Below are 26,221 nucleotides of genomic sequence, written 5' to 3'. Positions count from 1 at the left end.
TTTTCATGCAGTACTCCTTTTTTTTTTTTTTTGCGGTACGCGAGCCTCTCACTGCTGTGGCCTCTCCCGTTGCGGAGCACAGGCTCCAGATGCGCAGGCTCAGCGGCCATGGCTCACGGGCGCAGCCGCTCCGCGGCATGTGGCATCTTCCCGGACCGGGGTATGAACCCGTGTCCCCTGAATCGGCAGGCGGACTCTCAACCACTGCGCCAACAGGGAAGCCCACTACTCCTTTTAAATAGAGTCTTCATTAAAACTTTTTTCTCTGGCCCTTTTTTAACCCTATTTTCTTTAGCACTCATTCCTTCACACTACCAGGAATTTCTCTTGTTCTGTGATACCAAATTTTCACTGACTTGGGGATAACACTGTGCCTCATGGTTTTGTCCTATAACCATGATTATAATTTGAGCATGATATTAATATGTTGTGCAGGTGAGTGGGTATGTGTATGATAAAAACAGTTTTACTGTAAAGAACATGCTCTTTTTAAATTTATTTTATTGAAGTATAGTTGATTTACAATGTTGTGTTAGTTTCTGCTGTACAACAAAGTGATTCAGTTATGTATATATATGTGTTCTTTTACACATTGTTTTCCATTATGGCTTATTACAGGATATTGAATATACTTCCCTGTGCTATACAGCAGGACCTTGTTGTTTATCCACTCTATATATAATACTTTGCATCTGCTCACCCCAACCTCCCAATCCACCCTCACCCACCCTACCTCCCCCTTGGCAACCACAAGTCTGTAAACAGCATGCTCTTCAACTAACTTCAGTAATTCCTTTCTCTCCACAATGACCCCACAGGCACTCAGACACACTAGCTCCTACAATCCTTTGTAACTAAACCCCCTGGACTTATATGAAATTTAATTCATTTTACCTAGGTTTATACATATTCACTGGTATAATATCACTGATATTTTTAAGTCAATCCAGCCTCTCTTACTACTTCTTTTGTTAGAAGTGAGCTAATAAGCTCTGATTCTGGAGCAACACTTTGGGTGACCAGCTAAACCTGAACATTTTACAATCCTCTTAAAATATTACTGTTAATTAACTCAGAAAGTCTCTAGCCCAAAGTATCTCACATTGGTGTAGGAGAAATAATAATAGTCTCCATGTTAAAAGACCTACTTTCGGGGCTTCCCTGGTGGCGCTGTGGTTGAGAGTCCGCCTGCCGATACAGGGGACACGGGTTCGTGCCCCGGTCCGGGAGGATCCCACATGCCATGGAGCGGCTGGGCCCGTGAGCCATGGCTGCTGAGCCTGCGCGTCCGGAGCCCGTGCTCCGCAACGGGAGAGGCCACAAACAGTGAGAGGCCCGCGTACTGCAAAAAAAAAAAAAAGACCTACTTTCTACATATTAGCAGTATTCAAGGAATGTCATTTGAAAATAGAGAAAAGAAAATTACCCTCTGGAAATTAAACTCTGTAGTCACCACAAACACATGGATTGGAGGAGAGATATACCCAAAGGAGAAAGAAATTTTCTTCTCACATCCAAAAACATTATAGTGATGAATTATATTGCTAGGGTCAAATGAGCAGTCATCTTAACAAACAGAATGGATCCAAGCAACAGTGACTAACCTTGACTACAAATTTATTAAAAGCATTAGCATGTCTAAAGAAAAACACTGCCAATCAGAAAGGGATGCGTCAGCCATCAAAGAAAGAAAATCACAAGAATTGGTGATATCTACCCAAATACTTTCCAACAGAATAAGAGCTTTATATAATTAACTTTAAATACTATTACCCCATTGGTAAGATTATCTCTATAGAAATGATAGATTAACCTGACAATTTTTAACTTTATCCCATTAAACATTCAATTTATCCCACTTCCTTTGTTCTATTTCCATGCTCACTAACAATCGTCTGGTTATTATTTATGTTCCCAATATTGGTCTGTTTATAATGAGAAAACATACTGGTTGTATGGGTGTACTTTGTTCTGCATAATAACTTCATTTTTCATTACAAGTTAAAAAATGGTTCTGATTTTACATTTTAGCTTCATGATCTCAGTTAATGTCAGAATGGGCCTAAGGGACAAATCTGGTCTTGGCATATGTATCTGACAGGAATCATAGTTGCAAATAATAGAATCCACTCTAGCTAATTTAAAAGAAAAACAATCTGTTCTGGATTATTAGGTTATTTACAGAATTTCCACAAGGCCTGAAAAAGCCAGGTTTGAATGCTACTCAGACATGAGCAACACCCACCAAGAAAAATTTTCCATACACCACAGTTCTATTTTAGGGGAAACCTCACCACCCTTCACTCAATACCTATGATACTGGCAAGGAGACTTGAGAACCTCTATCAGGACTACCCCAAAAGAACAAAATGCTTCTGCCACTAGCCTGCAAGAAAAGCCTACTTCTCCATGTGTGGACACCCTCATGTTGCATCCCTCCAAGACTCACTCACTAGTATGCATATTTTTGGCAGAACCTGGGACACATTCCAAGCTGCAAGAGAGCCTGGGAAATGTAGTTTTCATTCTTCTAACCTCTTCAGTACTGGAGAGCACACCATAAAGGAGTTAGGTCAGGTTAACCAATCCCCAATGTCTATCAAAAACTTCTTAAAATACTCAGACTAAAGAATTGTGTGATACTTAACATATTTCTCTTTCCCACTCTCTGACTCATAAAATTAGGATATTAATATCTATCCTATTTCCTCATAGAGATTGTAATAAAGATCATGCCATTGACAAAGATCATGCCACTGATATATGTCAAAGTGTTTTGAAAAGCAAGAAACTAGATGACTATAAGGATGACTAGATGACTATTACAAAAATTACCAATTTGGGGGGCTTCCCTGGTGGCGCAGTTGTTGAGAGTACACCTGCCGATGCAGGGGACACAGGTTCGTGCCCCGGTCCAGGAAGATGCCACATGCTGCAGAGCGGCTGGGCCCGTGAGCCATGGCCGCTGAGCCTGCGCGTCCGGAGCCTGTGCTCCGCAACGGGAGAGGTCACAACAGTGAGAGGCCCGCGTACCGAAAAAAAAAAAAAATTACCAATTTTTGAGAGCTTTCCATGTATCATTCATGGAACTAAAAACTTTAGATTTAATATAACAATTAAAGCAGAAAAGGTAGGGGAAAATCCAAACCACTACACAATATTGCCTCCTCTCATTATTCGGTATGTGACTATTTAAAAGAGTTAAATTCCCAGATACTTTAAATTATTCATCTATTTACTTAGATCAAATAACTCTTAAGCTCAATGCTTAAAATTAAACCAGAAATGTAAAAGTAAAGAACTGTCTATTTTTAATAGAAACCTGCCCAGAAAATGACTTTCAGAAGTTTCACACTTTATAGTAATTAAACCTAGTCTGCTAAACTATATTCATAACAATACTCAACTGCTTAAGAATTTACTGCTGTTCCCTGATCTCTACGGTATTAAATGCGATGTTTTCTGTTTTAAGGTGAGTTCAACTCTGAATGAGCTGGCCCTAAATTATTTACTTTCACTTAATTAATTCTCTGTTTCAGGTAAACTATTTACCATATTCCTGTTAACCCTATTAACTTACCTTGGCTCAGACCATTACCTCAACTGGGAGGTCCATCGAGTCCATCAGTTCTTTCAAGATGACACCCTAAGCACTCTTTTTTAACCATATCTTTTTCCAGACCTCACTGAGATGGAAATTTAAAAGTACAAAAAGGAATAAAAACATAACAAGATTGTTAAGAAGAGTCAACAACAGCTGAGTGCCTTTTGGAATACGGAGAGCTGACTGAAGGACTTGACAGATGAAAACAAGAAGAGAAACCTACAGTCTAGAATATGCCTTGAGGAGTCCACAGAGAATACTGGAGTCATTCTGCCTGTTGGAATCCAAAGAGGCTGTAGCTTGGAGGTATGATATAGGGCAGAAATAAGCAGTGGTCTGAACACTGGGGTGATTAATTGAATTCTTGTATATGAAATGCGTGCTCCCTGCCCCTTTCTCTATTGCTGTTTGCAAAACAACATGAATCTCAACAGTTACCCCCAAGTCATAAAAAGGGGGCTTTTTATCCAAAGAACAGACAGTTCATCTGGGGAGAACTGAAGCATCGGATGTGTTATTGAACTCCAGAATAAAGCCCTATTTATTCTGACATGCAGAGAAAGAGGTTCACAGCTGTTTTGTGGCAAGAAAGAGGGAGATGTCAGAAAGAGAAAAATATGGGATAAGGAACATGGTGTGCCTAACCCAGAAGTGTCTGGAGATGATAACCAAGTTGATACATTATTGAAAGAATGACATAGGGTTGCAGAAGAGATGTCTCTGTGGAAAAAAACAGAAAGGAGGATTCCATGAAACAACTATTAGGATTGAAAGAGAGACCAAACTTTTAAACTTTAAGATGTGGTAAAGAGATTCACCATAGAAATCTCCAAGAGAATCTCCAAAGAAAACCATAAATACACATAATCAAAATAAGAACTAGACCAAATGGTAGCATTTAGTAGAGAAATCAAAGCTATTGATAACTGTCTAGCAGTTAGGTAACTCAGAAACAAGCATCAATACAGGTATGCAAAATGTTGCCATTTCCGTGTAATGAGTTTCATGCTTAACTGCCCAAGAAAGACAGACACGTAAGTAATAAAATATTACATGGGAAAAAGCATTGGAGTTTGGCGATTTCCATCCTTTAAGACTTACTAACTGTACAGTGGTCTTTAAGCAAATCCAATATAGCACATAGCAGATCTATGGTCAAGTTTATGAAAGCCTCTCTCAAATATTCAAAGCTATATTATGCCTGGAACTTATGCCTTGAGGTGGGTAAGGAAAATAAAGAGTGGCCACTAGCCAATGATTAATTGATTCTAGGACACAAAAGGTAGGTTGGCTCCCTTGCCTCAAGGGGAGACAACTCCAGTGCCATTCATCCTCCAGAGCTCCTGGTGGGATTAGGCAGAGACAGACTTTTTAGCTCAGCACTGTCCAATAGAAAACTAATGTGAGCCACATACATTAATACAATTTAAAATATTTTGGTAGCCACATTTTTTTAAAGTATTAACATTAAGAACTATTTTTTAAAGTAAACAGGTAAATAGTAAAAAAAAATTTTTAATGTAAAAAGAAATAGGTAAAATAAGTTTTTAAATTATCTATTATTTACCAATATATTCAAATTATATCACTGTAACATGCAATAAAAATAAAAATTATTAATGAAATATTTTACATTTTTTCATTCTGTCTTTGAAATCCATTATGTATTTTTTTAACATCTTTATTGGAGTATAATTGCTTTACAATGTTGTGTTAGCTGCTTCTGTATAACAAAGCGAATCAGCTATATGTATACATATATCCCCATATCCCCTCCCTCTTGCGTCTCCCTCCCACCCTCCCTATCCCACCCCTCTAGGTGGTCACAAAGCACCAAGCTGATTTCCCTGTGCTATGCAGCTGCTTCCCACTAGCTATCTATTTTACATTTGATAGCGTATATATGTCCATGCCACTCTCTCACTTCGTCCCAGCTTACCCTTCCCCCTCCCCGTGTCCTCAACTCCATTCTCTACATCTGCGTCTTTATTCCTGTCCTGCCCCTAGGTTCTTCAGAACCATTTTTTTTTTAGATTCCATATATATGCGTTAGCATACAGTATTTGTTTTTCTCTGACTTACTTCACTCTGTATGACAGTCTCGAGGTCCATCCACCTCACTACAAATAACTCACTTTCGTTTCTTTTATGGCTGAGTAATATTCCATTGTATATATGTACCACATCTTCTTTATCTATTCATCCATCGATAGACACTTAGGTTGCTTCCATGTCCTGGCTATTGTAAATAGAGCTGCAGTGAACCTTGTGGTACATGCACAAGTCTGTTCTTTATGTCTGCAAGTTTTGTTTCTGTTTCGCAGATATGTTCATTTGTGTCATATTTTAGATTCCACATCTAAGTGATATCATATGGTATTTATCTTTCTTTTTCTGACTTACTTCACTTACTATGATAATCTCTAGGTGCATCCATGTTGCTGCAAATGCCATTATTTCATTATTTTCATGAATGAGTAATATTCCATTGTATGTATATACCACATCTTCTTTATCCATTCATCTGTTGATGGACATTTAGGTTGCTTCCATGTCTTGGCTATTGTAAACAGTGCTGCTATGAACATTGAAATGCATGTACCTTTTTGATTAAAGTTTCCTCCGGATATATGCCCAGGTGCGGGATTGCTGGATCACATGGCAACTCTATTTTTAGTTTTTTAAAGAACGTCCATACTGTTTTCCATAATGGCTGCACCAATCTACATTCCCACCAACAGTGTAAGAGGGTTCCCTTTTCTCCACACCCTCTCCAACATTTATTATTTGTAGACTTTTTAATGATGGCCATTCTGCCTGGTGTGAGGTGGTACCTCATTGTAGGGTTTTATTTGGTTTTTCTTTGTTGCGGTATGCGGGCCTCTCACTGTTGTGGCCTCTCCCATTGCGGAGCACAGGCTCCGGACACGCAGGCTCAGCAGCCATGGCTCACGGGCCTAGCCGCTCCGCGGCATGTGGGATATTCCCGGACCGGGGCACGAACCCGTGTCCCCTGCATCAGCAGGTGGACTCCCAACCAGTGTGCCACCAGGGAAGCCCCTCATTGTAGTTTTGATTTGCAAGAAATAGCTGATCTTTAATCACTCGATCCAACAAATTTTTCTTTTCTTCAGAGGTTTTTAAATCCTAGATCAAAGTTAATGTAATAATTCTGGATTGTACTTTGTTTTGTATGTCACTTCACATCATTATGAAAATAAAAGCTTTAAAAGATTAAAAAAAAGAAATAGTTGATCTATATTTAGATTTCATTAAACTCACAGTTTAAAAAATGGAATCAAGTATCCATTTTTAAAGTTTAAATTATAATTAAATAAAATTAAAAATTCAGATCCTCTGTCACACACACTATCCACACTTCAAGTGGTCAGGAGCCACATGTAGCTAGTGTCTGCCATACTGTACAGTGCAGCTTTAGCTCAGCTTTGCTCAGCGTCTTCCCTGCCCCACCCTGCTTCTTTCACCGTCTCATAGGCTGAACTAGAGACGACTCCTTCAGTAAATCACTAGAACAAGAACTCCCATCTCAGGTTCTGCTTCCAGGGAACCCAACCAATCTATATAGACTATAATCTATTCCTCTCTTGGAGATTTGTAATACAACTTAGCATTTTTAAAGCACTGACTGAGAGATCCTCCGGTAAAGAATCCTGTTTTAAAATTTTAATCTAAAGTTCTATAAATTTATGTAACTGATTTTTCTCACAGAAGAGCTCTTAACATCTCCAAGAACACTAGTTTCTCAAGGAGCAGTTTGAGGCTGTACTAGAACATTATTCTCAAGTAATTTCAAAGATACTTGGATAAATAAGACTACAGTATATTAAACGACCACAAAAATAAAGGGAAATACATATGTAAAACTACAAAACTGTCAACAAATATTTCTTTAGTATAGCATCATGAAATACAGTCCAAACTCTGCCAACTAGCTGGGTGACCCTAGGCAAGTCATTTTTTCTTTCTAGGCTTAAGTTTCTTCAACTGTATAATAGCAATAACAGTATTAGCTACTTAACACAGTTATAGTCAGGATTAATATCAGTGTCCACTACTGTGATCAACACTTTTTATGTGCTATCTCACCAGGATGCATAAATACTAATATTATTATAGTTGCTTTTGTTATCATTAATACTAGATAGGCACTATGGAGATGTAACTTCTCTACCTTCTATATATTAATGCCAGATAAATCTCCCTAAAGCACAGATATAGTCCTGTCACTGTCTGGCTCAAAATTTCCTTTGATGCCTCCATGTCCTTACTTTGCTTCAATGATCTCCAAAATCTATCCCAAATCTATCATCACAAGTTGATTTCCCACTTTGCTTTCCATGCATCCTATGCAATCAATGATCAGGCTTTAAGGAGTTCCAACATTAGATGACCATATTTAAAAGGCTGAACCGAAAAGGAAATTGAGAGGAAGTAGCTAAAGAGTTAAAGAGGGAAAATCAGCACTGTGTGGTACTCCATTATTCAAGGAAACAGGGTGTTTAAGAAAGAAGCAAATAATCAGCTGTGTCAAATGTGCTGAGAACTCAAGTCTGATGATGCTAGAGACATAAAAGTTTGCAAAAGACTTGTGAAAAAAAGATGAGTTCCATTTATACATGATAAGTATAAGGTAACACAAAAAAAGCCAAAAAGTAAATGGTTAGAGCAGTAGTGTTGACCACAGTATGTACCACTTCTCACTGGAGGAAAAGTGAATAGTGTTTCAACAAGTGTGTTGAGAGTCACGCATTCCCAAGAATGACCACTATTTGCGGGAGTGAGTTGAGCATGATTATCAATGTGTTAACATAGAAAAATGATTTAAAAGGACTCAGAGTTTGGCAGTGGAGTTTTATATGATAACTGAAAGTTGTCACCAAAGCAGTTATAATTAAAGTCATGAGAATGAAAATGCTCCCCCCGAAAAAAAAGAGAGAAGAGAGGACAGAGAAGACCAAGACTAAGACTTAAGAAGAATCGTAGGAGACAAGAGGAAGAAGTCCACAAGGAAAAAGAAGGGGGTTGTGGAGAAGTATTAGGACAATTTAGTGTACAACGTCTTAAAAGAGAAAAGGATAAAATTTCGAGGTGAAAACATAAATGCCAAATGCAGCAGATGAGTTGAAGAGAATTAAAATTGTGCAAATTAGAGGGGCAGAGTCAAGATGGCGGTGTAGGAAGATTCAGAGTTCGCATCTCCCCACAACTAGGGCACCTGCCAGTGCTGGTGTGGGACCTCGACACCCAAGGAGACAGGAGGAACCTGCAAGCAAACTGGTAGGACATGAGGGGACTGAGGGGGGAGGAGAAGTGGAGGCCGGACAGGACCGGTGCCCCTGAGGGGTGGCTGAGAGCGGGGAGGGGTTCCCATGCCTGGAGGGACCCTCGGGGGCTCGGATCAGGGGAGTGCGCCCAGCGTTTCCCCTGCCCAATCAGCCGGGGAAGTCTGCCTGGCTCTCGGGTCAGGTCCTACACCCTCAGAGGCCCCCTCTGGGCTACGTTGGTCCTGGGGGAGTAGGAGGGAGGCCGGGGGGAGAACAGGAGAGGCAGGTAGGAGGGGCCCTCCAGGACCAGAGGAGTGGGAGAGGAGCAGAGGTTGTTGGCCCTAGCCACTCAGGCCCGGGAAGCCTGCTGGGCTCCCACACCATGTCCCAAGTGTTCCAAGCCCCCCACTCCTAGGCCACATTGGTCCTGGGGGCATAGGAGGAGGCCAGGAGGAGAACAGGAGAGGCAGGCAAGAGGGGCCCTCCAGGACCAGAGGAGCTGGAGAGAAGCAGAGGGCATTGGCCCCACCCACTCGAGCCCGGGAAACCTGCGGAGCTCCCAGACTGGGTCTCCTGCCCTCCAAAGCCCCCTCCAGGCCGCATGGGTCCTGGAGTCATAGGAGGGAGGCCAGGGGAGAACAGGAGAGGCAGGCAGGAGGGGTCCTCCAGGACCAGAGGAGCAGAGAGCATTTGCCCCACCCACTCGGGCCCAGGAAGCCTGCTGGGGTGGGGTCCCGCACAGGTCCCAGGTGGGGTCCCCTGCCCCCTGAGACCAAAGCTCCTGTGGTGGGAGCTCCAAGTCCAAACCACTGGACTAACAGAGAACCTCAGACCCCAGGGAATATTCACTGGAGTGCAGTCTCCCAGAGGTCCTCATCTCGGCACCAAGACCCAGCTGTACCCAACAGCCTACAAACACCAGTGTTGGAGGCCTCAAGCCAAACAACCAGTAAAACAGGAACACAATCCCACCCAACAACAACAAAAAATGAGATGGCAAAAAATATGTCACAGATGAAGGAGCAAGGTAAAAACCTACAAGACCAAATAAATGAAGATGAAATAGGCAATCTATCTGAAAAATAATTCAGAGTAATGATAGCAAAGATGAACCAGAATCTCGGAAATAGAATGGAGGCACAGAATGAGAAAATACAAGAAACACTTAACAAAGATCTAGAAGAACTAAAGAAACAGAGAGGAACGACACAATAACTAAAATGAAAAATACAGTAGAAGGAATCAATAGCAGAATAACTGAGGCAAAAGAACGAATAAGTGAGCTGGAAGACAGAATGGTGGAAATAACTGCCAAGGAGCAGAATAAAGAAAAAAGAATGAAAAGAATTGAAGACAATCTCAGAGACCTCTGGGACAACACTAAACGCACCAACATTCGAATTATAGGGGTCCCAGAAGAAGAAAAGAAAAAGAAAGGGTCTGAGAAATATTTGAAGAGATTATAGTGGAAAACTTCCCTAACATGGGAAAGGAAATAGTCACCCAAGTCCAGGAAGCGCAGAGATTCCCATACAGGATAAATCCTAGGAGAAACACACCAAGAACATATTAATCAAACTAACAAAAATTAAATTCAAAGAAAAAATATTGAAAACAGCAAAAGAAAAAGTAACACACAAAGGAATCCCCATAAGGTTATCAGCTGATTTTTCAGCAGAAACTCTGCAGGCCAGAAGGGAGTGGTGGGATATACTTAAAGTAATGAAAGAGAAAAACCTACAACCGAGATTGTTCTACCCAGCAAGGATCTCATTCAGATGCGAAGCAGAAATCAAAACATTTTCAGAGAAGCAAATGCTAAGAGAATTCAGCACCACCAAACCAGCTTTACAACAAATGCTAAAGCAACTTCTCTAGGAAAGAAATACAAGATAAAAAGAAGACCCCCCCAAACAAACCCAAAACAATTAAGAAAATGGTACTAGGAACATACATATCAATAAAAACCTTGCATGTAAATGGGTTAAAAGACTGGCTGAATGGATACAAAAACAAGACCCATATATATGCTGTCTATAAGAGACCCATTTCAGACTTAGAGGCACATACAGACTGAAAGTGAAGGGATGGAAAAAGATATTCCATGCAAATGGAAATCAAAAGAAATAGCTGGAGTAGCAATACTCGTATCAGGTAAACTAGACTTTAAAATAAAGACTTTTACAAGAGACAAGGATGGACACTGCATAATGATCAAGGGGTCAATCCAAGAAGAAGATATAACAATTATAAATGTTTATGTACCCAATGTAGGAGCACCTCAACACATAAGGCAAATGCTAACAACCATGAAAGGGGAATCAACAGTAACACAATAATAGTAGGGAACTTAACACCCCACTTACACCAATGGGCAGATCATCCAAACAGAAAATAAATAAGGAAATAGAAGCTTTAAATGACACAATAGACCAGATAGATTTAATTTATATTTATAGAAGACTGTACCCCAAAGTGGCAGAATACACTTTATTCTCAAGTGTACATGGAACATTCTGTAGGATAGATCACATCTTGGGTCACAGATCAAGCCTAGGAAAATTTAAGAAAATTGAAATCATATCAAGCATCTTTTCTGACAACAACGCTATGAGACTGGAAATCAATTACAGGAAGAAGACAGTAAAAAACACAAATATATGGAGGCTAAACAGTGCAGTACTAAATAACCAAGTGGTCACTGAAGAAATCAGAGAAAAAATTTTAAATACATAGAAACAAATGACAACAAAAACACAATGACCCAAAACCTACAGGACACGGCAAAAGCAATTCTAAGAGGGAAGTTTAAAGCAATTCAATCTCACCTCAAGAAACAAGAAAAACCTCAAATAAACAATCTAACCCTATACCTAAAGCAACTAGAGAAAGAAGAACAAAGAAAACCCCAAGTCAGTAGAAGGAAAGAAATCGTAAAGATCAGAGCAGAAATACATGAAATGAAGAAAATGACAGCAAAGATCGACAAAACTAAAAGCTGGTTCTTTGAGAAGATAAACAAAGCTGATAAACCCTTAGCCAGACTCATCAGAAAAAAAGGGAGAAGACACAAATCAATAAAATTAGAAATGAAAAAGGAGAAATTAAAACTGACACTGCAGAAGTACAAAGGATTATAAGAGACTATACAAACTATATGCCAATAAAATGGACAACCTGGAAGAAATGGACAAATTCTTGGAAAGGTACAATTCTCCAACACTGAACCAGGAAGAATTAGAAAATATAAACAGTCCTATCACAAGTAATGAAATTGAAACTGTAATTAAAAATCTTTGAACAAATAAAAGTGCAGAACCAGATGGCTTCACAGATGAATTCTATCAAACATTTAGAGAAGAGCAAACATCAATCCTTCTGAAACTCTTCCAAAAAATTGCAGAGGGAGGAACACTCCCAAATTCATTCTACAAAACAACCATCACCCTGATACCCAAACCAGAAAAAAGATATCACAAAAAGAAGAAAATTATAGACCAATATCACTGATGAACATAGATGCAAAATCCTCAACAAAATACTAGCAAACAGAATCCAACAACATATTAAAAGAATAATAACACCATGATCAAGTGGGATTTATCCCAGGGATGCAAGGATTCATCAACATATGCAAATCAATCAATGTGATAAACCCTATTGACAAATTTAGGAATAAAAACCATATGATCATCTCAATAGATGAAGAAAGAGCTTTTGACAAAACTCAACACTGATTTATGATAAAAACTCTTCAGAAAATGGGCATAGAGGGAAGCTACTTCAACATAATAAAGGCCATATATGACAAACACACAGCAAACATCATACTCAATAGTGAAAAACTGAAAGCATTTTCACTAGGATCAGGAACAAGACAAGGATGTCCACTCTCACCAGCCTTATAAAACATTCTTTTGGAAGTTTTAGCCATGGCAATCAGAGAAGAAAAAGAAATAATAGGAATCCAAATTGGAAAAGAAGAAGTAAAACTGTCACTATTTGCAGATGACATGATACTATACATAGGAAATCCTAAAGATGCCACCAGAAAACTACTAGAACTAATCAATGAATTTGGTAAGGTAGCAGGGTACAAAATTAATGCACAGAAATCTCTTGCACTCCTATACATTAACAATGAAAAATCAGAAGGAGAAATTAAGGAAACAATCCCATTTACCATAGCAACAAAAAGAAAAAAATACCTAGGAATAAACCTACCTAAGGAGACAAAAGACTTGTACTCCAAAAACTATAAAACCCTAATGAAAGAAATCAAGGATGACATAAACAGATGGAGAAACATAACATGTTTTTGGATTGGAAGTATCAATACTGTGAAAATGACGATACTACCCAAAGCAGTCTACAGATTCAATGCAATCCCTATAAACAACCAATGGCATTCTTCACAGAATTAGAACAAAAATTTTACAATTCGTATGGAAACAAAAGACTCCAAATAGCCAAAGCAATCTTGAGAAAGTATAACAGTGTTGGAGGAATCAGGCTCACCGACTTCAAACTATACTATGAAGTTACAGTAATCAAGACAGTATGGTACTGGCACAAAAACAGAAATACAGATCAATGGCACAGAATAGAAAGCCCAGAGATAAACCCACGCACATATAGTCACCTAATTTATGACAAAGGAGGCAAGAACATACAATGGAGAAAAGACAGCCTCTTCAATAAGTGATGCTCAGAAAACTGGACAGCTACATGTAAAAGGATGAAATTAGAACACTACCTAACACAAAAATAAACTCAAAATGGATTAAAGACCTAAATGTAAGGCCAGACACTATAAAACCCTTAGAGGAAAACAAAGGAAAAACAATCTTTGACATAAACCACAGCAAGTTCTTTTTTGACCCACCTCCTAGAGTAATGGAAATAAAAACAAAAATAAACAAATGGGACCTAATTAAACTTTAAAGCTTTTGCACAGCAAAAGAAACCATAAACAAGATGAAAAGACAACCCTCAGAATGGGAGAAAATATTTGTAAATGAAACACAGACAAAGGATTAATCTCCAAAATATACAAACAGCTCATGGAGCTCAATATCAAAAAAACAAACAACCCAATCCAAAAATAGGCAGAAGGCCTAAATACACATTTCTCCAAAGAAGATACACAGATTGCCAACAAACACATGAAAAGATGCTCAACATCACTAATCATTAGAGAAATGCAAATCAAAACTACAATGAGGTATCACCTCACACCAGTCAGAATGGCCATTATCAAAAAATCTAGAAACAATAAACGCTGGAGAGGGTGTGGTGAAAAGGGAATCCTCCTGCAATGTTGGTGGGAATGTAAATTGATACAGCCACTATGGAGAACATTATGGAGGTTCCTTAAAAACCTACAAATACAACTACCATACGACCCAGCAATCCCACTACTGGGCATATACCCTGAGAAAACCATAGTTCAAAAAGAGTCATGTACCACAATGTTCATTGTAGCACTATTTACAATAGCCAGGTCATGGAAGCAACCTAAATGTCCATCGATGTATGAATGGATAAAGAAGCAGTGGCACATTTATACAATGTAATATTACTCAGCCATAAAAAGAAATGAAATTAAGTTATTTGTAGTGATGTGGATGGACCTAGAGTGTCATACAGAGTGAAGTAAGTCAGAAAGAGAAAAACAAATACTGTATGCTAACACATATATATGGAATCTAAAAAAAAAAAAAAAAGGTACTGATGAACCTAGTGGCAGGGCGGGAATAAAGACGTAGACATAGAGAATGCGCCTGAGGACACGCAGGGGGTGGGGGAAGCTGGGGAGAAGTGAGAGTGGCATCAACATATATACACTACCAAATGTAAAATAGATAGCTAGTGGGAAGCAGCTGCATAGCACAGGAGATCAGCTCGGTGCTTTGCAACGACCTAGAGGGGTGGGATAGGAAGGGTGGGAGGGAGGGGATATGGGGATATATGTATGCATATGGCTGATTCACTTTGTTGTACAACAGAAACTAGCACAGTATTGTGAAGCAATTATACTCCAATAAAGATGCATTAAAATAAATTAATTAGAAAATTAAAAGTAAATAATAAATTTGTGCAAATTAATTGTATTAAACAACTAGGTCAAAGCAGAAAAATAGGCAAGGTAAAATAGCATTAGGAGTTAAGAAGAAAGTACTATAGACTAAAAGGAAATGCAATTTTTATTAAATATTTGCCAGCCATCAGGCAGGGGTAAGCTAATATGAGTGAAGAAAGAACCAGTAAAAAGGAATATGAATGTACAGCCCAGAGGAAAAAAAAAGATAATTGTAGAATAAAAGTCTCTCAAGAGAGAAGAAGGAATGAGCTAGGATCCAAGTAATGATTGGAAAGATTAGTTTTAAAGTGTAAAAAGGAACACCACTTTCTTTGAAACTGAAGAAAGATGAGAAGAAAAAGTCAAGGACAGAAATTCTAAGATACTTATTGCTTACCCTGAGAAATTGTTAACAGCTTAATGCACTCTTTAACACTTGAGTTTGAAACAAAACAATAATGTTCAGACCTGTCTTCCATGAGCATAAACTTTTTTTTTTTTTGGCTGCACAGCATGCAGGATCTTAATTCCCCGACCAGGGATCGAACCCATGCCCCCTGCAGTGGAAGCACGGAGTCTTAACCACTGGACCACCAGGGAATCCACAAGCATAAACTTTAGATTACTTGTCAGCATTACACCTACTCTGTTACCTTTACACACACTTATGAAATAACTACAGCGCAGTACCATCCCTCTAGCAAAGTGCCACACTAGCAAAGCTATGGCTAATATATGAATCATGCCTTTGATTTCAGACTCTACTAGCTGAGGTTTCAGACCAAATTTTAGTTTCTAGGACTCATCACTTACAAATTAATCTGTTAACATGCATTTAATCTTTGCTCCTGTCTTTGAATTATACATCAAAGTAAACGGTATATAGGTTACAGAATTTCTCTTACTTTCAAAACTGACATGACTGGTATTTAGCAAAAAATCAGTCTGTCTGTATGTCATAGGTCCAGCATATCATGTGATTGAAATTGAGATGGCTGCACACACACATTAAGTACTTCCCAACTGCCTACACAACACTTCAAGATGGGTGACTCTGAAGAGTTTGCTGAGGATATCAAATGCACCATAAGAAGAGCCTGCTGCTGGGATTAACAAACTACTATACATAAAAAAGATAAGCAACAAAGATTTACCATATAGCACAGAGAATTATATTCAATATCTTATAATAACCTATAATGGAATACAATCTAAAAACATATATATAACTGAATCACTTTTGCTGTATACCTGAAACCAACACAATATTGTAAATCAACTATACTTCAATTTAAAAAAAAGTCTGCTGCAGATTTTTCAAGTGAATGCTAAGGGATGCCATGTTGAGTATTTTCCAGCAATTAGTAGTTTACAAGCAATGTAGCTAATTAGCTCATCAGACTTCAATGGAAGTGTTTCCATAAACATTCTGCCAGCTACAAGACACCATGCATGCATGTTAAAATGTGTTTGAACAAGAGTTCGTCATCCTCTTTCTAATGAAGAATGAACTGCAATTCCTAAAGCACACTGTACTTGGCTGAAAAGATTATAGTATTCGTGACTTTATACTTATCTAAGAACACTCTTATAATAACAGTTAAATACACACAACATCAACATAGCAATAGATGGAAATAACAAGGCAGCAGCTGTTGCCTTTGAAACCATATATAGACTGTGAGAAAGTGGTGGTAAATACCAAACATTTTATCTAAGTCCTAACTGCAACATTGTTGAGCAGAGTGGTTGGGGCTAACCTGTTACTTAGGCATGGTTAACTAAAAATGAACTGCTATTTTCTTTTATTAAAAAATGTTCCATAGGGAATTCCCTGGTGGTCCAGTGGCTAGGACTCCGAGCTCTCACTGCCAGGGTTCAATCCCTGGTCAGGGAACTAAGATCCCCGCAAGCCATGTGGCATGGTCAATCAATTAATCAATCAGTAAAAGGACTAAAATTTTTAAAAAAGAGAGAAAGAGAAAGCGAAAACCAACCAAAAAAAAAAAGATGTTCCATAGATCTGAGTTTCAAAAGATAAGATCTTTCAACTCAGGTCACCCGAAATGGACACCAATAAATGTCCTTAAATCTCTACTTCCCCTAGGAAACAATTTATTTCCCTCTACAAAAAAAAAAAAAAAACGCATTGAATAATCAGGAAGGCAATAGGTACCATTTTAAAGGTTCAATATTGTAAATTCTATAATGGCATTCGTTGTTTGAGTACTCAAGTATTCTGATAGGAAGACTAATTACACTTTCAAGATACAATTTTCCAGGAATAACCGTTTCTAGAAGTAATTGTTTTCTCTGACTAATATGGATGATAGTAAGTCTTCATTCCTAATTCCTGCTGGGAAAAAAAAAGTGCAAACCTAGGGTTTTGCAAATCATGAAGATAAAGAACTATGGAAATGTAGAAAGAGGGATAACTTTTTTAAATACCCTGAATACATATATTATGCACAAGAGGAATGCGTACATTTTCCTTGTTTACTTCTCACTGGGAAGGAAGATAGTCCCCTAGCTACAAGCCACATCATCTACCCTGCTAGAAATACTCATGAGCCATGCAAAGTGGGGCAAGTTGTCAGCTGCTAATGGCCTAAGCTTTACAAACATGCCGTTAGGCACCTACATTAGTAGACTAGATAGCATAGCATTTCTTTTAGTATAAAATACCATAGCCCATATTTGAGAAGAGCTATATGAATTAGAGGACCCCTGATGGACTAAAAAGCTCCTCATTTATTGGCTCATGGTGGCCTTGGTGGAGGCCCACAATTAAAAATAGATAGGGAGGTTGAGGAAGATGGCGGAAGAGTAAGCCGCGGAGATCACCTTCCTCCCCACAGATACATCAGAAATACATCTACACGTGGAACAACTCCTACAGAACACCTACTGAAGGCTGGCAGAAGACCTCAAACCTCCCAAAAGGCAAGATACTCCCCACGTACCTGGGTAGGGCAAAAGAAAAAAGAAAAAACAAAGACAAAAGAATAGGGACGGGACCTGCACCAGTGGGAGGGAGCTGTGAAGGAGGAAAGGTTTCCATAAACTGGGAAGCCCCTTTGCGGGTGGAGACTGTGGGGGGCGGAGGCGGGAAGCTTCGGGGCCGCGGAGGAGAGCGCAGCAACAGGGGTGTGGAGGGCAAAGCGGGGAGATTCCCGCAAAGAGGATCGGTGCCGACCAGCACTCACCAGCCCGAGAGGTTTGTCTGCTCACCCACCGGGGCGGGCGGCGCTGCGAGGTGAGGCTTGGGCTTCGGTAGGAGGGCAGGGAGACGACTGGGGTTGGCGGTCTGAACACAGCGTGAAGGGGGCTGGTGCGCCACAGCTAGCCGGGAGGGAGTCCGAGGAAAAGTCTGCACCTGCCAAAGAGGCAAGAGACTTTTCCTTCCCTCTTTGTTTCCTGGTGCACGAGGAGAGGGGATTAAGAGCACCGCTTCAAGGAGCTCCAGAGACGGGCACGACCCGCGGCTAACAGCGCGGACCCCAGAGACAGGCATGAGACGCTAACGCTGCCGCTGCCGCCACCAAGAAGGCAGTATGCAAGCACAGGTCACCCTCCATACCTCCCCTCCCGGGAGCCTGTGCAGCCCTCCACTGCCAGGGTCCCGTGATCCAGGGACAACTTCGCCGGGAGAACGCACAGTGCGCATCAAGCTGGTGCAACGTCACGCCAGCCTCTGCCGCTGCGGGCTCGCCCAGCATCCGCACCCCTCCCTTCCCCCCGGCCTGAGTGAGCCAGAGCCCGTGAATCAGCAGCTCCTTTAAACCCGTACTGTCTGAGCGAAGAACAGACGCCCTCAGGCAACCTACACGGAGAGGCGGGGCCAAATCCAAAGCTGAGCCCCGGGAGCTGTGAGAACAAAGAAGAGAAAGGTAAATCTCTCCCAGGAGCCTCAGGAGCAGAGGATTAAATCTCCACAATCAACTTGATGTACCCTGCATCTGTGGAATACCTGAATAGACAACGAATCATCCCAAATTGAGGAGGTGGACTTTGGGAGCAAGATATATTATTTTTTCCCCTTTTCCTCTTTTTGTGAGTGTGTATGTATATGCTTCTGTGTGAGATTTTGTCTGTATAGCTCTGCTTTCACCATTTGTCCTAGGGTTCTATCCAGCCGTTTTATTTCTGGGTTTTTTTTTGTTTATTTGTATCTTTACTTTTTAAAAAAAATATTTTTCTTGATAATTATTTATTTTTTAATTTAATGATATTATTTTATTTTATCTTTATTTTATTTTATTTTATCCTCTTTCTTTCTTTCTTTCTTTCTTTTCCTCCCTTTTATTCTGAGCCATGTGGATAAAAGGCTATTGGTACTCCAGCCAGGCATCAGGGCTGTGCCTCTGAGGTGGGAGAGCCAAGTTCAGGACATTGGTCCACAAGAGACCTCCCAGCTCCATGTAATATCAAATGGCGAAAATCTCCCAGAGATCTCCATCTCAACACCAAGACCCAGCTTCACTCAATGACCAGCAAGTTACAGTGCTGGACACCCTATGCCAAACAACTACCAGGAAAGGAACACAACCCCACCCATTAGCAGAGAGGCTGCCTAAAATCATAAGGCCACAGACACCCCAAAATACACCACCAGACATGGACCTGCCCACCAGAAAGACAAGATCCAGCCTCATCCACCAGAACACAGGCACTAGTCCCCTCCACCAGGAAGCCTACACAACCCACTGAAACAACCTTAGCCACTGGGAACAGACACCAAAAACAACAGGAACTACGAACCTGCAGCCTGCAAAAAGGAGACCCCAAACACAGTAACATAAGCAAAATGAGAAGACAGAAAACCACACAGCAGATGAAGGAGCAAGGTAAAAACCCACGAGACCTAACACATAAAGAGGAAATAGGCAGTCTACCTGAAAAAGAATTCACAGTAATGATACTAAAGATGATCCAAAATCTTGGAAATAGAATAGAGAAAATGCAAGAAACATTTAACAAGGACCTAGAAGAACTAAAGAGGAAACAAGCAATGATGAACAACACAATAAATGAAATTAAAAATACTCTAGAAGGGATCAATAGCAGAATAACAGAGGCAGAAGAACGGATAAGTGACCTGGAAGACAAAATAGTGGAAATAACTACTGCAGAGCAGAATAAAGATAAAAGAATGAAAAGAACTGAGGACAGTCTCAGAGACCTCTGGGACAACATTAAACGCACCAACATTCGAATTATAGGGGTCCCAGAAGAAGAGGAGAAAAAGAAAGGGACTGAGAAAATATTTAAAGAGATTATAGTTGAAAACTTCCCTAATATGGGAAAGGAAATAGTTAATCAAGTCCAGGAATCACAGAGAGTCCCAACAGGACAAATCCAAGGAGAAACATGCCAAGACACACATTAATCAAACTATCAAAAATTAAATACAAATAAAACATATTAAAAGCAGCAAGGGAAAAACAACAAAAAACACACAAGGGAATTCCCCATAAGGTTAACAGCTGATCTTTCAGCAGAAACTCTGCAAGCCAGAAGGGAGTGGCAGGACATATTTAAAGTGATGAAGGAGAAAAACCTACAACCAAGATTACTCTACCCAGCAAGGATCTCATTCACATTTGCTGGAGCAATTAAAACCTTTACAGACAAGCAAAAGCTAAGAGAATTCAGCACCACCAAACCGGCTTTACAGCAAATGCTAAAGGACCTTCTCTAGGCAGGAAACACAACAGAAGGAAAAGACCTACAATAACAAACCCAAAACAATTAAGAAAATGGTAATAGGAACATACATATCGATATTTACCTTAAATGTAAATGGAATAAATGCTCCCACCAAAAGACACAGACTGGCTGAATGGATACAAAAACAAGACCCGTATATATGCTGTCTACAAGAGACCCACCTCAGACCTAGCGACACATACAGACTGAAAGTGAGGGGATGGAAAAAGATATTCCTTGCAAATAGAAATCAAAAGAAAGCTGGAATAGCAATTCTCATATCAGGAAAAATAGACTTTAAAATAAAGACTAATACAAGAGACACTATAGAAGGACATACAAGAGACACATACAAGAGAAAAATAGACTTTAAAATAAAGACTAATACAAGAGACACTAAAGAAGGACACCATATAACGATCGAGGGATCGATCCAAGAAGAAAATATAACAATTGTAAATATTTATGCACCCAACATAGGAGCACCTCAATACATAAGACAAATGCTAACAGCCATAAAAGGGGAAATTGACAGTAACACAATCATAGTACGGGATTTGAACACCCCACTTTCACCAATGGACAGATCATCCAAAATGAAAATGAATAAGGAAACACAAGCTTTAAATGATACATTTAACAAGATGGACTTAATTGATATTTATAGGACATTCCATCCAAAAACAACAGAATACACATTTTTCTCAACTGCCCATGGAACATTCTCCAGGACAGATCATATCTTGGGTCACAAATCAAGCCTTGGTAAATTGAAGAAAATTGAAATTGTATCAAGTATCTTTTCCAAGCACAACGCTATGAGCCTAGATATCAATTACAGGAAAAAATGTGTAAAAATTACAGACACATGGAGGCTAAACAATACACTACTTAATAACCAACAGATCACTGAAGAAATCAAAGAGGAAATCAAAAAATACCTAGAAACAAATGACAATGAACAAACGACGACCCAAAGCCTATGGGATGCAGCAAAAGCTGTTCTAAGAGGGAAGTTTATAGCAATACAATCCTACCTTAAGAAACAGGAAACATCTCAAATAAACAACCTAACATTTCACCGAAAGCAATTAGAGAAAGAAGAACAAAAAAACCCCAAAGTTAGCAGAAGGAAAGAAATCATAAAGATCAGATCAGAAATAAATGAAAAAGAAATGAAGGAAATGATAGCAAAGATCAGTAACACTAAAACCTGGTTCTTTGAGAAGATAAACAAAATTGATAAACCATTATCCAGACTCATCAAGAAAAAAACGGAGAAGACTCAAATTAATAGAATTAGAAATGAAAAAGGAGAAGTAACAACTGACACTGCAGAAATACAAAGGATCATGAGAGATTACTATAAGCAACTCTATGCCAATAAAATGGAAAACCTGGAAGAAATGGACAAATTCTTAGAAATGCACAACCTGCCGAGACTGAAACAGGAAGAAATAGAAAATATGAACAGACCAATCACAAGCACTGAAATTGAAACTGTGATTAAAAAACTTCCAACAAACAAAAGCCCAGGAGCAGAGGGCTTCACAGACGAATTCTATCAAACATTTAGAGAAGAGCTAACACCTATCCTTCTCAAACTCTTCCAAAATAAAGCAGAGGGAGGAACACTCCCAAACTCATTCTAGGAGGCCACCATCAACCTGATACCAAAACCAGACAAAGATGTCACAAAGAAAGAAATCTACAGGCCAATATCACTGATAAACATAGATGCAAAAATCCTAAACAAAATACTAGCAAACACAATCCAACAGCACATTAAAGGGATCCTACACCATGATCAAGTGGGGTTTATTCCAGGAATGCAAGGATTCTTCAATATACACACATTAATCAACGTGATACACCATATTAACAAATTGAAGGAGAAAAATCATATGATCATCTCAATAGATGCAGAAAAAGCTTTCGACAAAATTCAACACCCATTTATGATAAAACCCTCCAGAAAGTAGGCATAGAGGGAACTTTCCTCAACATAATAAAGGCCATATATGACAAACCCACAGCCAACATCGTCCTCAATGGTGAAAAACTGAAACCACTTCCACTAAGATCAGGAACAAGACAAAGTTGCCCACTCTCACCACTATTACTCAACATAGTTTTGGAAGTTTTAGTCACAGCAATCAGAGAAGAAAAAGAAACAAAAGGAATCCAAATCGGAAAAGAAGAAGTAAAGCTGTTACTGTTTGCAGATGACATGATACTATACATAGAGAATCCTAAAGATGCTACCAGAAAACTACTAGAGCTAATCAATGAAGTTGGTAAAGTAGCAAGATAGAAAATTAATGCACAGAAACCTCTGGCATTCCTATACACTAATGATGAAAAATCTGAAAGTGAAATGAAGAAAACACTCCCATTTACCATTGCAACCAAAAGAATAAAATATCTAGGAATAAACCTACCTAAGGAGACAAAAGACCTGTATGCAGAAAATTATGACACTGATGAAAGAAATTAAAGATGATACAAACAGATGGAGAGATATACCATGTTCTTGTATTGTAAGAATCAACATTGTGAAAATGACTCTACTACCCAAAGCAATCTACAGATTCAGTGCAATCCCTATCAAACTACCACTGGCATTTTTCACAGAACAAGAAAAAAATTTTTCACAATTTGTTTGGAAACACAAAAGACCCCAAAGAGACAAAGCAATCTTTAGAATGAAAAATGGAGCTGGAGGAATCAGGCTCCCTGACTTCAGACTATACCACAAATCTACAGTAATCAAGACAGTATGGTACTGGCACAAAAACAGAAATATAGGGCTTCCCTGGTGGTGCAGTGGTTGAGAGTCCGCCTGCTGATGCAGGGGACGTGGGTTCGTGCCCCGGTCTGGGAAGATCCCACATGCCGTGGAGCGGCTGGGCCCATGAGCCATGGCCACTGAGCCTGCGCATCCGGAGCCTGTGCACTGCAACGGGACAGGTCACAGCAGTGAGAGGCCCGTGTACCGCAAAAAAAAAAAAAAAAAAAAAAAACCAGAAATATAGATCAATAGAACAGGATAGAAAACCCAGAGATAAACCCATGCACATATGGACACCTTATCTTTGATAAAGGAGGCAAGAATATACAGTGGAGAAAAGACTGCCTCTTCAATAAGTGGTGCTGGGAAAACTGGACAGCTACATGTAAAAGTATGAAATTAGAACACTCCCTAACACCATACACAAAAATAAACTCAAAATGGATTAAAGACCTAAATGTAAGGCCAGAAACTATCAAACTCTTAGAGGAAAACATAGGCAGAACACTCTATGACATAAATCACAGCAAGATCCTTTTTGACACACCTCCTAGAGAAACGGAAATAAAAACAAAAATAAACAAATGGGACCTAATGAAACTTCAAAGCGTTTGCACAGCAAAGGAAACCATAAACAAGACCAAAAGACAACCCTCAGAATGGGAGAAAATATTTGCAAATGAAGCAAATGAAAAAGGATTAATCTCCAAGATTTACAAGCAGCTCATGCAGCTCAATAACAAAAAAACAATCAATCCAAAAATGGGCAGAAGGCCTAAATAGACATTTCTCCAAAGAAGATATACAGATTGCCAACAAACACATGAAAAAATGCTCAACATCATTAATCAGTAGAGAAATGCAAATCAAAACTACAATGAGATATCATCTCACACCGGTCAGAATGCCCATCATCAAAAAATCTAGAAACAATAAATGCTGGAGAGGGTGTCGAGAAAAGGGAACATTCTTGCACTGTTGGTGGGAATGTAAATTGATACAGCCACTATGGAGAACAGTATAGAGGTTCCTTAAAAAACTAAAAATAGAACTACCATACGACCCAGCAATCCCACTACTGGGCATATACCCTGAGAAAACCATAATTCAAGAAGAGTCATGTACCAAAATGTTCATTGCAGCTCTATTTACAATAGCCAGGATATGGAAGCAACCTAAGTGTTCATCATTGGATGAATGGATAAAGAAGATGTGGCACACATATACAAGGGAATATTACTCAGCCATAAAAAGAAACGAAATTGAGATATCTGTAGTGAGGTGAATGGACCTAGAGTCTATCATACAGAGTGAAGTAAGTCAAAAAGAGAAAAATGAATACCGTATGCTAACACATATATATGGAATCTAAGGGAAAAAAAAGTCATGAAGAACCTACGGGTAAGAAGGGAATAAAGACACAGACCTACTAGAGAATGGACTTGAGGATATGGGGAGGGGGAAGGGTAAGCTGTGACAAAATGAGAGAGTAGCACGGACATATATACACTACCAAACGTAAAATAGATAGCTCGTGGGAAGCAGCCACATAGCACAGGGAGATCAGCTCAGTGGTTTGTGACCACCTAGAGGTATGGGATAGGGAGGGTGGGAGGGAGGGAGACGCAAGAGAGAAGAGATATGGGAACATATGTGTATGTATAACTGATTCACTTTGTTATAAAGCAGAAACTAACACACCATTGTAAAGCAATTATACTCCAATAAAGATGTTTAAAAAAAAATAGATGGGGAAATATTTTAGCAGTGGCTGGATTCCAGCAAATTTGCAAGTCCGCTCCTATGTGACATACATAAATACGAAGGGCACAATACATGTTTCAACGGCTGGCTCTGGTAGGCAAAAACTACCAAGACTACTGATGTTAGACTACACGTTCCAGCTCCAGAAAATTTAAACCAAAGTATCAATATATGGGGATTTGATAGGTGCTGTGCTCCACCTGTGTAGGCACCTTGGTTTGTATGGCAATATACAAAAGAGTTGAATTGTAACCTTTCTCTGAACACACTTGAAATCTCAAATTAATTATCCCTTTATACATTAAGGGCCCCATACTTTTATATCTAAAAATGTGTAATTTTTACTAAGAATCTAAAAATGTGTAATTATTAAGATAAAGCAGTTAATGTTTACGTGAGAAAACTAAATATTATTTTTAAATGTTCTAAGGAAAAAGACTCTGATTTAACTGACAAATCTTTAAGACTTTTGCTAAATCCAGATGATTAGTTATCTTTTTTCCAAACAGCAAAACTAATAATATCTTTGTTTATTAATTATCTCTAGAATTTATTATGAAAGACAGTTTATGATGTTAACAAAACTTCAAACTGTAGTTATCCCAGCTGCCACAATAGATCATATATCACTATACTTATCTTTCTATATATTAGAAAAAGTAGCATCTTTAGAATTAGAGACCTGAGAACAGCACATATTCCTAAATGTTTATGAATAGAAAGTATGTATAATCTCTGTTAAAACAATTCTTTGTTCTTTGCAATTTTGTATATTAACAGCAAATGCCATATACTGTGTCACATCACTTTTGTAAAATTTGTTTCTAACGTAAGCCAAATAAAGTACCATAATCTTACCATTATAAGGATCCCAAAGAAACAGGCCATGTGTGTTTGCATGTCTCAAATGTTTCCCTCTTTTTAAAATTACTATCCAAAGTTTCATTTCAGAGGTAATACCTCAAGAAGTGCCAATCTTAAAATGA

At 39.1% G+C, this 26,221-nt stretch overlaps 1 protein-coding gene across 12 annotated transcripts in view; it reads right to left on the bottom strand.

Moving 5' to 3' along the window:
- CTNNA3 (catenin alpha 3) overlaps positions 1 to 26,221 on the bottom strand; it is a 1,677,393-nt gene that overhangs the window by 1,519,750 nt on the left and 131,422 nt on the right. The window contains exon 1 of one of the 12 annotated variants that reach the window (XM_079899781.1): positions 3,581 to 3,628. The exons of the other annotated variants lie outside the window; for them this stretch is intronic. The gene's annotated coding sequence lies outside the window, so the exon portion shown is untranslated. Of the gene's footprint in view, positions 1 to 3,580; positions 3,629 to 26,221 lie in introns of those variants that run through there. 12 annotated transcript variants of the gene reach the window in all.

This window comes from Stenella coeruleoalba (assembly GCF_951394435.1).
Source record: "Stenella coeruleoalba genome assembly, chromosome: 16".
NCBI lineage: Eukaryota > Metazoa > Chordata > Mammalia > Artiodactyla > Delphinidae > Stenella > Stenella coeruleoalba.
Note: the sequence above shows the minus strand (reverse complement) of the source record. Positions and strands in the feature narration are given on the sequence as shown.